At 44.3% G+C, this 12,241-nt stretch overlaps 1 protein-coding gene across 2 annotated transcripts in view; it reads right to left on the bottom strand.

Annotated features, from left to right (window-relative positions):
• LOC126356030 (chymotrypsin-1-like) overlaps positions 1 to 12,241 on the bottom strand; it is a 141,485-nt gene that overhangs the window by 40,591 nt on the left and 88,653 nt on the right. The gene's annotated exons all lie outside the window — the stretch shown is intronic.

A 12,241-nucleotide genomic window follows, 5' to 3' on the forward strand; every position in this document is an offset into this window, starting at 1 on the left:
TGCTGTTCATAAAAAGCAGAACAACGCGGAATCATGAGGCTGACGTACAGTTTTCCAGCCAGTGTGCGTTGAATAATCACGAGAGAGCAACTGCTGTCATACGAAATCTCATCCCAGACCATAACTCCAGTTGTAGGTCCAGGTTGGTTGCAGGCTCTCAACGTGCTACCTTCTAACATGACCATCACTGGCACTAGCTTTCATCACAACAGACCTCCACTCTGTCCTCCAATGAGCTCTCGCTTCACGCAACTTGTAATAAGGCTGTTTAGGTTTTTATGTTGGTGACGCCACGTAGCGCTCTGTATTAAAAATGTGCAGTCTGTGGCTGGTTGGGCTCATTGTAGGAAGTTTTTCACGAGTATAGTGTTGGGATCTTGGATGTGAACAGCGCGTAGCGTTGGGCAGTTGGAGGTGAGTCACCAGCAGTGGTGGATGTGGGAGAGAGATGCCAGAGATCTGAGATGTTAATATGAGAGGACGATCTGGACGTGTGTCCGTCAGCAGAAGGAAATTTGTTAAAGTGGGTGTCATGACTTTATATAGGGTGGTCCATTGATAGTGATCGGGTCAAATATCTCACGAAATAAACATCAAACGAAAAACTACAAAGAACGAAACTCGTCTAGCTTGAAGGGGGAAACCGGATGGCGCTATGGTTGGCCCGCTAGATGGCGCTGCCATGGATCAAACGGATATCAATTGCGATTTTTTTTAAAAATAGGAACCCCCATTTTTATTACATATTCGTGTAGTACGTAAATAAATATGAATGTTTTAGTTGGACCACTGTTTTCGCTTTGTGGTAGATAGCGCTGTAATAGTCACAAACGTATAAATACGTGGTATCACGTAACATTCTGCCAGTGTGGACGGTATTTGCTTCGTGATGCATTACCCCTGTTAAAATGGACCGTTTACCAATTGCGGAAAAGATCGATATCGTGTTGATGTATGGCTATTGTGAACAAAATGCCCAACGGGCGTGTGCTATGTATGCTGCTCGGTATCCTGGACGACATCATCCCAGTGTCCGGACCGTTAGCCGCATAGTTACGTTATTTAAGGAAACAGGAAGTGTTCAGCCACATGTGAAACGTCAGTCATGACCTGCAACAAATGATGATGCCCAAGTAGGTGTTTTAGCTGGTGTCGCGGCTAATCCGCACATCAGTAGAAGACAAACTGCGCGAGAATCTGGAATCTCAAAAACGTCGGTTTTGAGAATGCTACATCAACAACGATTGCAGTCATACCATATTTCTATGCACCAGGAATTGCATGTCGACGACTTTGAACGTCGTGTACAGTTCTGCCACTGGGCACAAGAGAAATTACGGGACGATGACAGATTTTTTGCACGCGTTCTATTTAGCGACGAAGAGTCATTCACCAACAACGGTAACGTAAACCGACATAATATGCACTATTGGGCAAGGAAAATCCACGATGGCCGCGACAAGTGGAACATCAGCGACCATGGCGGGTTAATGTATGGTGCGACATTATGGGAAGAAGGATAATTGGCCCAATTTTATAGATGGCAATCTAAATGGTGCAATGTATGCTGATTTCCTTTGTAATTTTCTACCGATGGAATGGCGATGTACTTCCAACGTGATGAGTGTTCGGCACATAGCTCGCGTGCAGTTGAAGCGGTATTGAATAGCATATTTCATGACGGGTGGATTGGCCGTCGAAACACGTTCACCGGATCTGACGTCCCCGGATTTCTTTCTGTCGGGAAAGTTGAAGAATATTTCCCATCGTGATTCACCGACAACGCCTGACAACATGCGTCAGCGCATTGTCAATGCATGTGCGAACATTACCGAAGGCGAACTACTCGCTGTTGAGAGGAATGCCGTTACACGTATTGCCAAATGCATTGAGGTTGACGGACATCATTTTGAGTATTTATTGCATTAATATGATATTTACAGGTAATCACGCTGTAACAGCATGCGTTCTCAGAAATGGTAAGTTCACAAAGGTACATATATCACATTGGAACAACCGAAATAAAATGTTCAAACGTACCTACGTTCTGTATTTTAATTTAAAAACGTAACTGTTACCAACTGTTCGTCTAAAATTTTGAGCCATATGTTTGTGACAATTGCAGCGCCATCTCTCACAAAGCGAAAAAAGTGGTCCAACTGAAACATTCATAATTCTTTACGTACTACAGGAATATGTAATAATAAATGGGGGTTCCTATTTAAAAAACGTAGTTGATATCCGTTTGACCTATGGCAGCGCCATCTAGCGGGCCAACCATAGCGCCATCTGGTTTCCTCCTTCAAGCTAGACAAGTTTCGTTCTTTGCAGTATTTTCGTTTGACGCTTATTTCATGCGATATATATATTTTTTAAATTAAAATACAGAACGTAGGTATATATATATATATATATATATATATATATATATATATATATATATATTAACTTTTGAACATTTTTAAGGTAAATACATTGTTTGTTCTCTGTCAAAATAGGCCATAGGTTATTGTTAGACAGGGCTATTCTTTCGTAGGGGTTATTGAAAGTCAGATTGCGTTGTGCTAAAATATTGTGTGTCAGTTTATAAGTGTTGAGAATAAGTAAAGAGAAAACAGTTTCAGTACGTTCAGATTTACCCTGGAGTTTGAAAATCAAGTAACGTAGAAGTTTTACCAGCACAGTTTTTCTCTACATTGAAAGGGGACGTTTTAAACTGAAGTCGCAGATGGCGGTGATTTGGGGTCAGTGGATTTATGTGATTGCCGTGAAATTTGATTTCAAGTGTAGGAACATATCTACCAGCTTTCATTTATGGCCCACATCTCTTTCTTGGTGTTGCGATTTTTTCCCGTCACTGTTGATAGTACCCATAATCAAGAATCCAACAAATGCGATGTATTCATGTAAATAATGACAGAAACAAAACTTCTATAAGAGCTAACAAAATCACACTATTCGTCTCTGAAAAAATTTACTGAAATAAATTTAATCTGCATGTATGAGACTGGTCAAAGTGAAACATTTTACTTTTATACGAAATAAATTTAAGATAGTGTTACCAAAATGGTGGAAGAAATGTAATACTGTTCATCCGATTTTGTTCAAAATCGATATCTGAATATTCCAGGGCAGCAGATCGCTAATTCGTGGGGATAAAGAACACCACATCCAGTTCCATATAGTATATCGAAGGAAATTTAAACATTTTTGTGAATTCAATAAGAGTAATTTTGATTCTCAATTGTACGAGATCCCCATCCCAAACCTGCCCGTCAATCCCCTCCAGGTTTGTGGGTGTTCTTCACGGTCTGAAGAGCGTTCACTTAATGGAAAACTTATTTCGTGTCTCCGGACAGTTTACGAAATATACTGACGGAAAAAATCTGACATCAATAAAGAGTTGTGCGGCATAAACAGAAGTCCGTAAGCGTGTTGCTACATCTGGAAGACGATGTCATTTCAAATTTCACACCAGTCGCTTGCGAGTGGCGGTAGTAGCGGCAGTATGAGGATGAAAATCAAAAACTTTAAATGCGACTGAAACGGTTTTCAGCTATAGTTCCCTTTGACGATGAGCGTGGTGAATCAAGAATGCTTTTGCGGCCATGAAGACGCCATTATCAAAACGTCACTGAGTTTGAACGAGGTCGCGTAATAGGACTACGAGATGATGGATGGCCATTTTGCTATATCACAGAAATACTTGGCATGCATTTAACCACTTTACATGATTGCTGGCAGCGGTGATCACAAGAGTGTGTCGCCACAACACCGTACTGTGGACGTCCGCCGGCCGGAGTGGCAGTGCGGTTCTAGGCGCTACAGTCTGGAACCGAGCGAGCGCTACGGTCGCAGGTTCGAATCCTGCCTCGCGGATGGTTGTATGCGATGTCCTTAATTTAGTTAGGTTTAATTAGTTCTATGTTCTAGGCGACTGATGACCTCAGAAGTTAAGTCGCATAGTGCTCAGAGCCATTTGAACCATTTTGAGGAAGGCCACGTTGCACTAAAGAGAGGGAAGACCGTCTGTTCGGCATATGGCTTTGGCACATCGCACTGCATATGCAGTAGCAACTTGACCAACAGTTGGCTCCACAGTAATAGAACGAACTGTTCAAATCGGTTACTTCAAAGACAGCTGAGACAGACTCCCTGTATCATGCATACCACTGACCGAAAACCTCCGCCATTTGCGACTTCAGTGGTGTCAAGCGACAGCTCTCTGGGGGACACGGCGAAGGTTTGCTGTGTTTTCTAATCAAAGCTGGTTGTGCGTCTGTGCCAGTGATGACCGTGAGTTGATTAGAATAAGGCCAGCTGAGGACCTAGACACACTGGACCTCTGGGGTACAATTTTATATGACAGCAGGAGCACTCTCGTGGTTATCCCACATGGCCTGGAGGCAAAATTGTACGTTACTCTGGTGATTCGATCTGTTGTGCTCCCATTCATTAACACATTCCAGCACTCTTTTCCAACAGGATAGCACTCCCTCACATACGGCTGTTGTAACCCAGCATGCCCTACACAGTGTCAACATGTGCTCGATTACCAGATCTGTCTCCTGTTGTGCACATATGGGAAATCAGCGGGCGACAAATTCAGCGTCATCCACAGACAGCGCTGACAGTCCCTGTATTCTAAATCTATCTACATCCATACTCCGCAAGCCACCTGACAGTGTGTGGCGGAGTGTACCTTGAGTACCTCTATCGGTTCTCCCTTCTATTCCAGTCTCATATTGTTCGTGGAAAGAAGGATTGTCGGTGTGCTTCTGTGTGGGCTCTAATCTCTCTGATTTCATCCTCATGGTCTCTTCGCGAGATATACGTAGGAGGGAGCAATATACTGCTTGACTCTTCGGTGAAGGTATGTTCTCGAAACTTTAAGAAAATCCCGTACCGAGCTACTGAGCGTCTCTCCTGCAGAGTCTTCCACTGGAGTTTATCTATAATCTCCGTAACGCTTTCGTGATTACTAAATGATCCTGTAACGAAGCGCGCTGCTCTCCGTTGGATCTTCTCTCTCTCTTCTATCAACTCTATCTGGTACGGATCCCACACTGCTGAGCAGTATTCAAGCAGTGGGCGAACAAGCGTACTGTAACCTACTTCCTCTGTTTTCGGATTGCATTTCCTTAGGATTCTTCCAATGAATCTCAGTCTGGCATCTGCTTTACCGACGATCAACTTTATATGATCATTCCATTTTAAATTACTCCTAATGCGTACTCCCAGATAATTTATGGAATTAACTGCTTCCAGTTGCTGACCCGCTATATTGTAGCTAAAAGATAAGGGATCTTTCTTTCTATGTATTCGCAGCACATTACACTTGTCTACATTGAGATTCAATTTCCATTCCCTGCACCATGCGTCAATTCGTTGCAGATCCTCCTGCATTTCAGCAAATTTTCCATTGTTACAACCTCTCGATACGCCACAGCATCATCTGCAAAAAGCCTCAGTGAACTTCCGATGTCATCCACAAGGTCATTTATGTATATTGTGAATAGCAACGGTCCTATGACACTCCCCTGCGGCACACCTGAAATCACTCTTACTTCGGAAGACTTCTCTCCATTGAGAATGACATGCTGCGTTCTGTTATCTAGGAACTCTTCAATCCAATCACACAATTGGTCTGATAGTCCATATGCTCTTACTTTGTTCATTAAACGACTGTGGGGAACTGTATCGAACGCCTTGCGGAAGTCAAGAAACACGGCATCTACCTGGGAACCCGTGTTTATGGCGCTCTGAGTCTCGTGGACGAACAGCGCGAGCTGGGTTTCACACGATCGTCTTTTTCGAAACCCATGCTGATTCCTACAGAGTAGATCTCTAGCCTCCAGAAAAGTCATTATACTCGAAAATAATACGTGTTCCAAAATTCTACAACTGTTCGACGTCCTTTCCTTTTTGTATCCCATCAGGTCCAGCGGCCTTTCCTCGTTTGAGCGATTGTAATTGTTTCTCTATCCCTCTGTCGTCTATTTCGATATCTATCTGTGCGACAATCTAGAGAAGGAACTACAGTGCAGACCAAGTTCTACAGTCGTGTAATTCCGTCCCACAAACTGACATCCGGCCCTGTACTAAAAATGCGTGCACGTTTGGCACTATGGGACTTATGATCTAAAGTCATCAGTCTCCTAGAACTTAGAACTATTTAAACCTAAGGACATCACACACATCCTTTCCCGAATCAGAATTCGAACCTGCGACCGTAGCGGTTGCGCGGTTCCAGACTGAAGCGCCTAGAACCGCTCGGCCACACGGGCCGGCGCAGTGACTTGTCTTGCGCATACATTCACCTATGATCTCGTGATATTAACCATTTAAATATATCACAAGACAAATGTATTATCGAAATTTAATTATTCTACATTAAACACTTTTTGGTGTTGTGAATTTTTTTCCGTCCGTATATTTTCGGTGGTCACGTTTTGGAGATCATGCTGTGTAAATGCGAACTTAGTCCGAACTCACACAGGTTTCCTGAATTGTCTCCTGTGTGTTTTTCGTTTAACAAACCCGCGATCCTCAGTGGATCATTAAAATGTGACTTATTCCGCTTGTTTGCCGAGACTATGCTACACCGAAATCATCTGCTTGTCAGAGGATATCTATGCTATAGCTAATATTTGTAATTTTTTGCAATCGAAACGTTTTGAGTTAGGTCCTGCTATTCACTGTTGACCCTTGCCGCTATTCCTCCACCTTGAAATTGCTTTCAAATCACGATAGTGGTGTTAACTGAGTTCTCGTGGTATTTGCCACATCCTGTCGGCAGTAGAAGATATGTTAGCGGCGACAGCTGTGCGGAAAAAAAAAACTTGTTTGATCTCCAGCTGGATTTGTATTTTTAATTTCCTGGCAATGTACATAACATTTACCGTAAAATATTTATAAAATGACTCACGGGTTGTTCCAGTTGAAATTTTAGAAATCTGTGGTAAAGCCTTATGGGACCAAACTGTTGAGGTCATCGGTTCCCAAGCTTACGAACTACTTAATCTAAATTTAATTTACGCTAAGGACAACACACACACCCATGCCCGAGGGAGGACTCCAACCTCCGACGGGGGGAGCCGCCCGGACCGTGACAAGACGCCCTAGACCGCGCGGCTACCCCACGCGGCTGTTCCAGTTGAAATTTTCCCATGTATGATGCTCGAATGTTACAGCTAGTTGCAGCATATGATGGAAACTCCTACGATGTTTAATAAAATGTGTAGCTAACACGGCATCACGTTTCTAGTAAGTCGACTTTGAACGTGGGTTGATTATCGACGGCCTGCCGTTGTGGCCGAGCGGTTCTAGGCGCTTCAATCTGGAAACGCGCGACCGCTACGGTCACAGATTCGAATCCTGCCTCGGGTATGGATGTGTGTGATGTCCGTAGGTTAGTTAGGTTTAAATAGTTATAAGTTCTAGGGGACTGATGACTTCAGATGTCAAGTCCCATCGTGCTCAGAGCCATTTGATTATCGACGTGTGGCTCATAGCATATTGGTGATTACGCAAGAACTATGATTTCCCAGATCAACAGTGTCTGTTATGGTTCTTCAACATCGCACTGTCAGTGTTTCCATACTCTTAAACAGAATCTTAGGACGATTACAGGTGCTTGAAGAACGCGCGTCACCCAGCCTTCCCAGAACTTTCCGGCCTTCGGCATATACTGATGTGACAGAAGTCACGGGACACCACCTAATATCGTTTAGGACAACCTCTGGCCTGGCGTAGTTCAGCAACTCGACATGGCATGGACTCAACAAGTCGTTGGAAGTCACTTGCAGTAACAGTTAACCATGCTGCCTCCACAGCGGCCATACCTGCGAAAGTGCTGCCGGTGCAGAATTATGTGCACGAATGTATCTCTCCATTATGTCCTGTAAATGTTCAATGGGTGGCCAAATCATTCGCTCAAATTGTCCATAATTTTCTTCGAACCAATAGCGAACAATTGCCGGCCAGTGCCAAGGTGCACCGTCATCCATAAAAATTCCATCGTTGTTTCGGAACATGAAGTCCATGAATCGTTGCAAATAGTCTTCAAGTAGCCAAACATAACAATTTCCTGTCAATGATCACTTCAGTTGGACCAGAGGACTCAGTCCATTCCATGTAAACACATCCTACACCATTATGGAGCCACTACCAGCGTGCACAGTCCCTTACTGACAACTTAGGTCCATGTTTCCGTGGGGTCTGCGCCACACTCGAATCCTACCATCAGCTCTTACCAAATGAAATGAGGACTCATCTGATCAGGCCACAGTTTCCCAGTCGTCTAGAATTCAACCGATATGGTCACGAGGCCAGGAGAAGCGCCGTAGGCGATGTCGTGCTGTTAGAAAAGGCACTCCGGCGGGCGTCACAGCTCATTAACGCCAAATTTCGCCCCACTGTCCTAACGGTTACGATTGTCGTACGTCCCACATTGATTATGCGGTTATTTAACTCATTGTCGGTGTTGCTTATCTGTTAGCACTGATCTCTACGCAGTCGCAGCTGCTCTTAGTCGTTAAGTGAAGGCCGTCGGCCACTGCGTTGTCCTGGATGACAAGTAATGCCTGAAATCTGGTATCCTCGACGTATACTGAATTACCTAAATGGAATGTCCCATACATCTGCGTACAAAGTCTATTAATTCCCGTCGTGCTGCCATAATCGTGTCGGAAACCTTTCCATAAGAATCTCCTGAGAACAAATGACAGCTCCACCAATGCACTACACTCAGTGTAGTGGTCTCGAGGTAAAGCTAGTGTGTGGGAACTGATAGGTCGCATGATCGAATCCCGACGGGACCACGAAAAACTTGAGTTTCCCTTTCATCTAGCCTTTACCCCTCAGGGTCGGGGAGATTCGCGATGAACAACAGGCCGTTCGGATCCCACGTTAAGCCATACGTAAAGTTTCCTAGCAGAATAACTGAAGGTATGTTCGGGATATGCAGTATATTATTACTTTAGCCATAGGGGGCGATAGGTTCCTCTACAGTAAGTCAAACTGTCCACAGTTTGAATGTGGGGCTTCAGGAACCTATTTCTAACAAGGCTGTATGGAGACAAATACACTGCATAGACTTCATCACTATCGCCTAGATGAATTCTACCTGTACTTTGACACAGTTACACGGAACAAGATACTTTTTTAACGTTACATCACAATATACAAGAAGTAAACACGAAAGTAAACGACTGCAACAGCATCACTGATCGCAGAAGCCAGTGCTATCCAACACTGCACATACACTATGTGGTCAAAAGAACTATCTGGATAGCAGTACGTAATGCAGAGTTGACCATAAGATGTCACAGAGTCGGACCTGCCAGTATAAAAAGAGATAGGAATCTTGTATCACCAGTAGAAATGCATTAACAGCAGATTGGGTTAGTCATGAAAGCACAGTGACTTCGAAGATGGACTACTCATTGGTCGTCGCCAGAGTAACAAATCCATTCCTTCCAAAGCTGCCCAAATCCACTGATGCGCCGCAGTAAGAGCTCCTTGGCGAATGTAATATTTTTGAAGTCTCTCTCTGGCCAGCACCAAGCCAAACCAGGGCAGGTTCGTGCGCAATATCTACGTCGGAATGTCAACCTCGCAGGAACGCCAAAACTGCACAACGTGTGGCACACAACGGAGGCCATTATTACGCATCGCTCAAGTGAGGTGTTTGAGCCGCCAATTCAGCAGTATTACCTGAATGAGAAGGGAGCATACGAAATTCTATCAACCATGTGCAGTTGAGTATCAACGCGTAAATCATATTCAAGACCGACTTTCAGCACACTCACACTGCAGTAAGTAATGAGATGAAAGCCTGAAACGAGAGTATGGACACCGCAGTATGCTGAAGAGCGCTGACTGGCCCAGAAAACCAGGCTACATGTCGTCATCAACCAGATAATAATGTCATTGCCTCTGACTGACAGCTACTAAGACTTGGGCTTGCAATCCCTTCATCTGTTCAGTTGCACAGAGCCTTTGTGAGCTGCAGTTTCTTCCTCCTTTGATATGAAGACTTTGACCCTTCTAGCACCTACTCACTGGAGGCGAAACCACAGGTGTTTGGCACGTCGTCAAAATATTGCTGTCCTAGGGACAAGCACTAGCTGCTGCCGCCCCTTAACTTGTTTCTGAGCAGACACCCTTCTCTACAGCCGTCATCTGGACGAGAGCACATCATGTAACTCAACACAACTACCTAGAGCTCCTTGCAGAGCTGCTGGGTGCTTACTAGGGTACTATCTTCTATGTCCACTAGTACACCCTGGTAATCCTTGTCGCTGTGCTGTCAAGTGTCTTGGCTGAATGGCGATGTGTGCGAACAATGGGGGTTGACTATCTTGCGTAGCACTCCTTGTGGATACATCGGCACATCCAAGTTCCGCATGCCCACTTCTCCTGGCATCGCCGCTGCTGTGGAGAACGTGATTCAGTAGTAAAAGTCGAGACAATAAATTCATTAATATTGTCTCATTAGCGCCTCTGGTGCTCCATGTATCAACTCTATTGCACTCTATACTTCACCATCCTGCATCCGAACGGGCCATACCTTACATACATTTTGGTGTCAGCAGTGGTCACAGTCCGCGCAGACCCCTGGCACTGCTACACCAGATACCACACCCTCACTTCACCTATCATTGCATCATTATGCAAGGCAGTGAGGGACTGTTTTTTTACCTTGTCCTTTTTTTCGTTTTGTTGTACTAGAGGTGGAGTATAGTGGTGTTCATAGGTATCTTAGGTTTACATTCATGAGCCTACTGGAGCCTGCAGTCTTGTCACAGCTCAGAGGGAGCTACAGGGAAATGTATTTAACGCCAGTGAGGTGGAAATTCCGGAATTTGTCAGGGCACAGGTTTCAACGCACTAAAGCACTGCCAGCCATATGTGTCATTTGTACACGGTTTGGGCATTTGGTGTAATACTTTTCTGAATCACGATGGGCTATGACACGGTGTAAAGAATAATTTAGTTCATTTTTGTTGTGTATTGTTAAGCGCAGATTTTCCAATTTTTTCTTTTCTTGTAACGCCAATTGTGAAACACACAATATAGTGTTGAGCGTACACCCTCCTTCTGTGGGTCCATTGGCAGCCAACTTAATAACGTCTTTTTGCGGGAAAACAACGGCGGATGTAACTTATTTAGTAACGAAGTGGAGACATGTCTACACATACCTAATTTACGGTTAATATGCGAGGCTAAAACAAACATTATGTATCATGAAACACTTAGTAAGGCACAAACAGCTAACGGTCTGAACAAGCGCTGCAGAAAACAGAAAAGCACGAGATTCTTCAGGGTAATTCGTAGTTATTTGGCACAGAAGCCCAGTGAATCTGTGGAGTCGTTCTACGACATCTTCCGAAAGACTATGAGATGACGCAGAGTGCAGAGGCTGATTGAGCCCTCCAGTGTGAAGCCGAAAATAGGGCTCTCGGCGTCTTTTTACGGGGTATCCCCACTCGCATATCACGCAGTGTCAGAATGGAGAATCCGTCTAATGCGTGTGTGGTTATTATAATCGCCGCACAGTTGGAGGGAAATGCTATTGCTGCTGAAGGGCGTAGCAACAATCGGGCTGTAACACTTACGTCCGGCATTGGTTGTGTTATATACGTTCTTTAAACTGATACGTATGGAAATAATTGCTCTAATTTTCCCGCAAAGTTAGTTACCAGAATTGATTTGCAAATGTTCTTTTTTATAATTTTTTTCCCTTCCTGGTGTAAATATATTAAGATGTTAGACAAACGGAAAAGTAGCAACACCAAAAGTTAATTAATGCAGAGTAATGAAATTTCGGAATCAAATTTATCTATTGATGAAGGTTTCTCGGGTCTCCAGCCGTGTGTAGCGTTGATATCTCGCGACGTTTCGGGAAGTGTCATACTACCCATCTTCTGGCGAAGTGTCGAGATTCGCGGAGAGCTGTCTACTGAAGAAACGCAAGTCGTTTGTCTTCTTCTACTTCTTCATCTTCTTCTGGGGTTCTCGCTGCTTCCTTCTTCCTTTTAAGCGCCCTGTTGATCTGCGTTTCACTGTAGCCATTTTGTTGGAAGATTTCCCTCAGGTGGTGCAGCTCGGATGGTAGGCTGTCTTTGTCGCAGACGGTGGGCGCCCTATGTACCAGGGTGGTCAGTACTGTTTGTCTTTGTGCTGGATGGTAGCAGCTTGTTGCATGAATGTATAGGTCTGTGTGTGTCGTCTTCCT

The sequence above is a fragment of the Schistocerca gregaria genome, chromosome 3 (assembly GCF_023897955.1).
Source record: "Schistocerca gregaria isolate iqSchGreg1 chromosome 3, iqSchGreg1.2, whole genome shotgun sequence".
Lineage (NCBI taxonomy): Eukaryota > Metazoa > Arthropoda > Insecta > Orthoptera > Acrididae > Schistocerca > Schistocerca gregaria.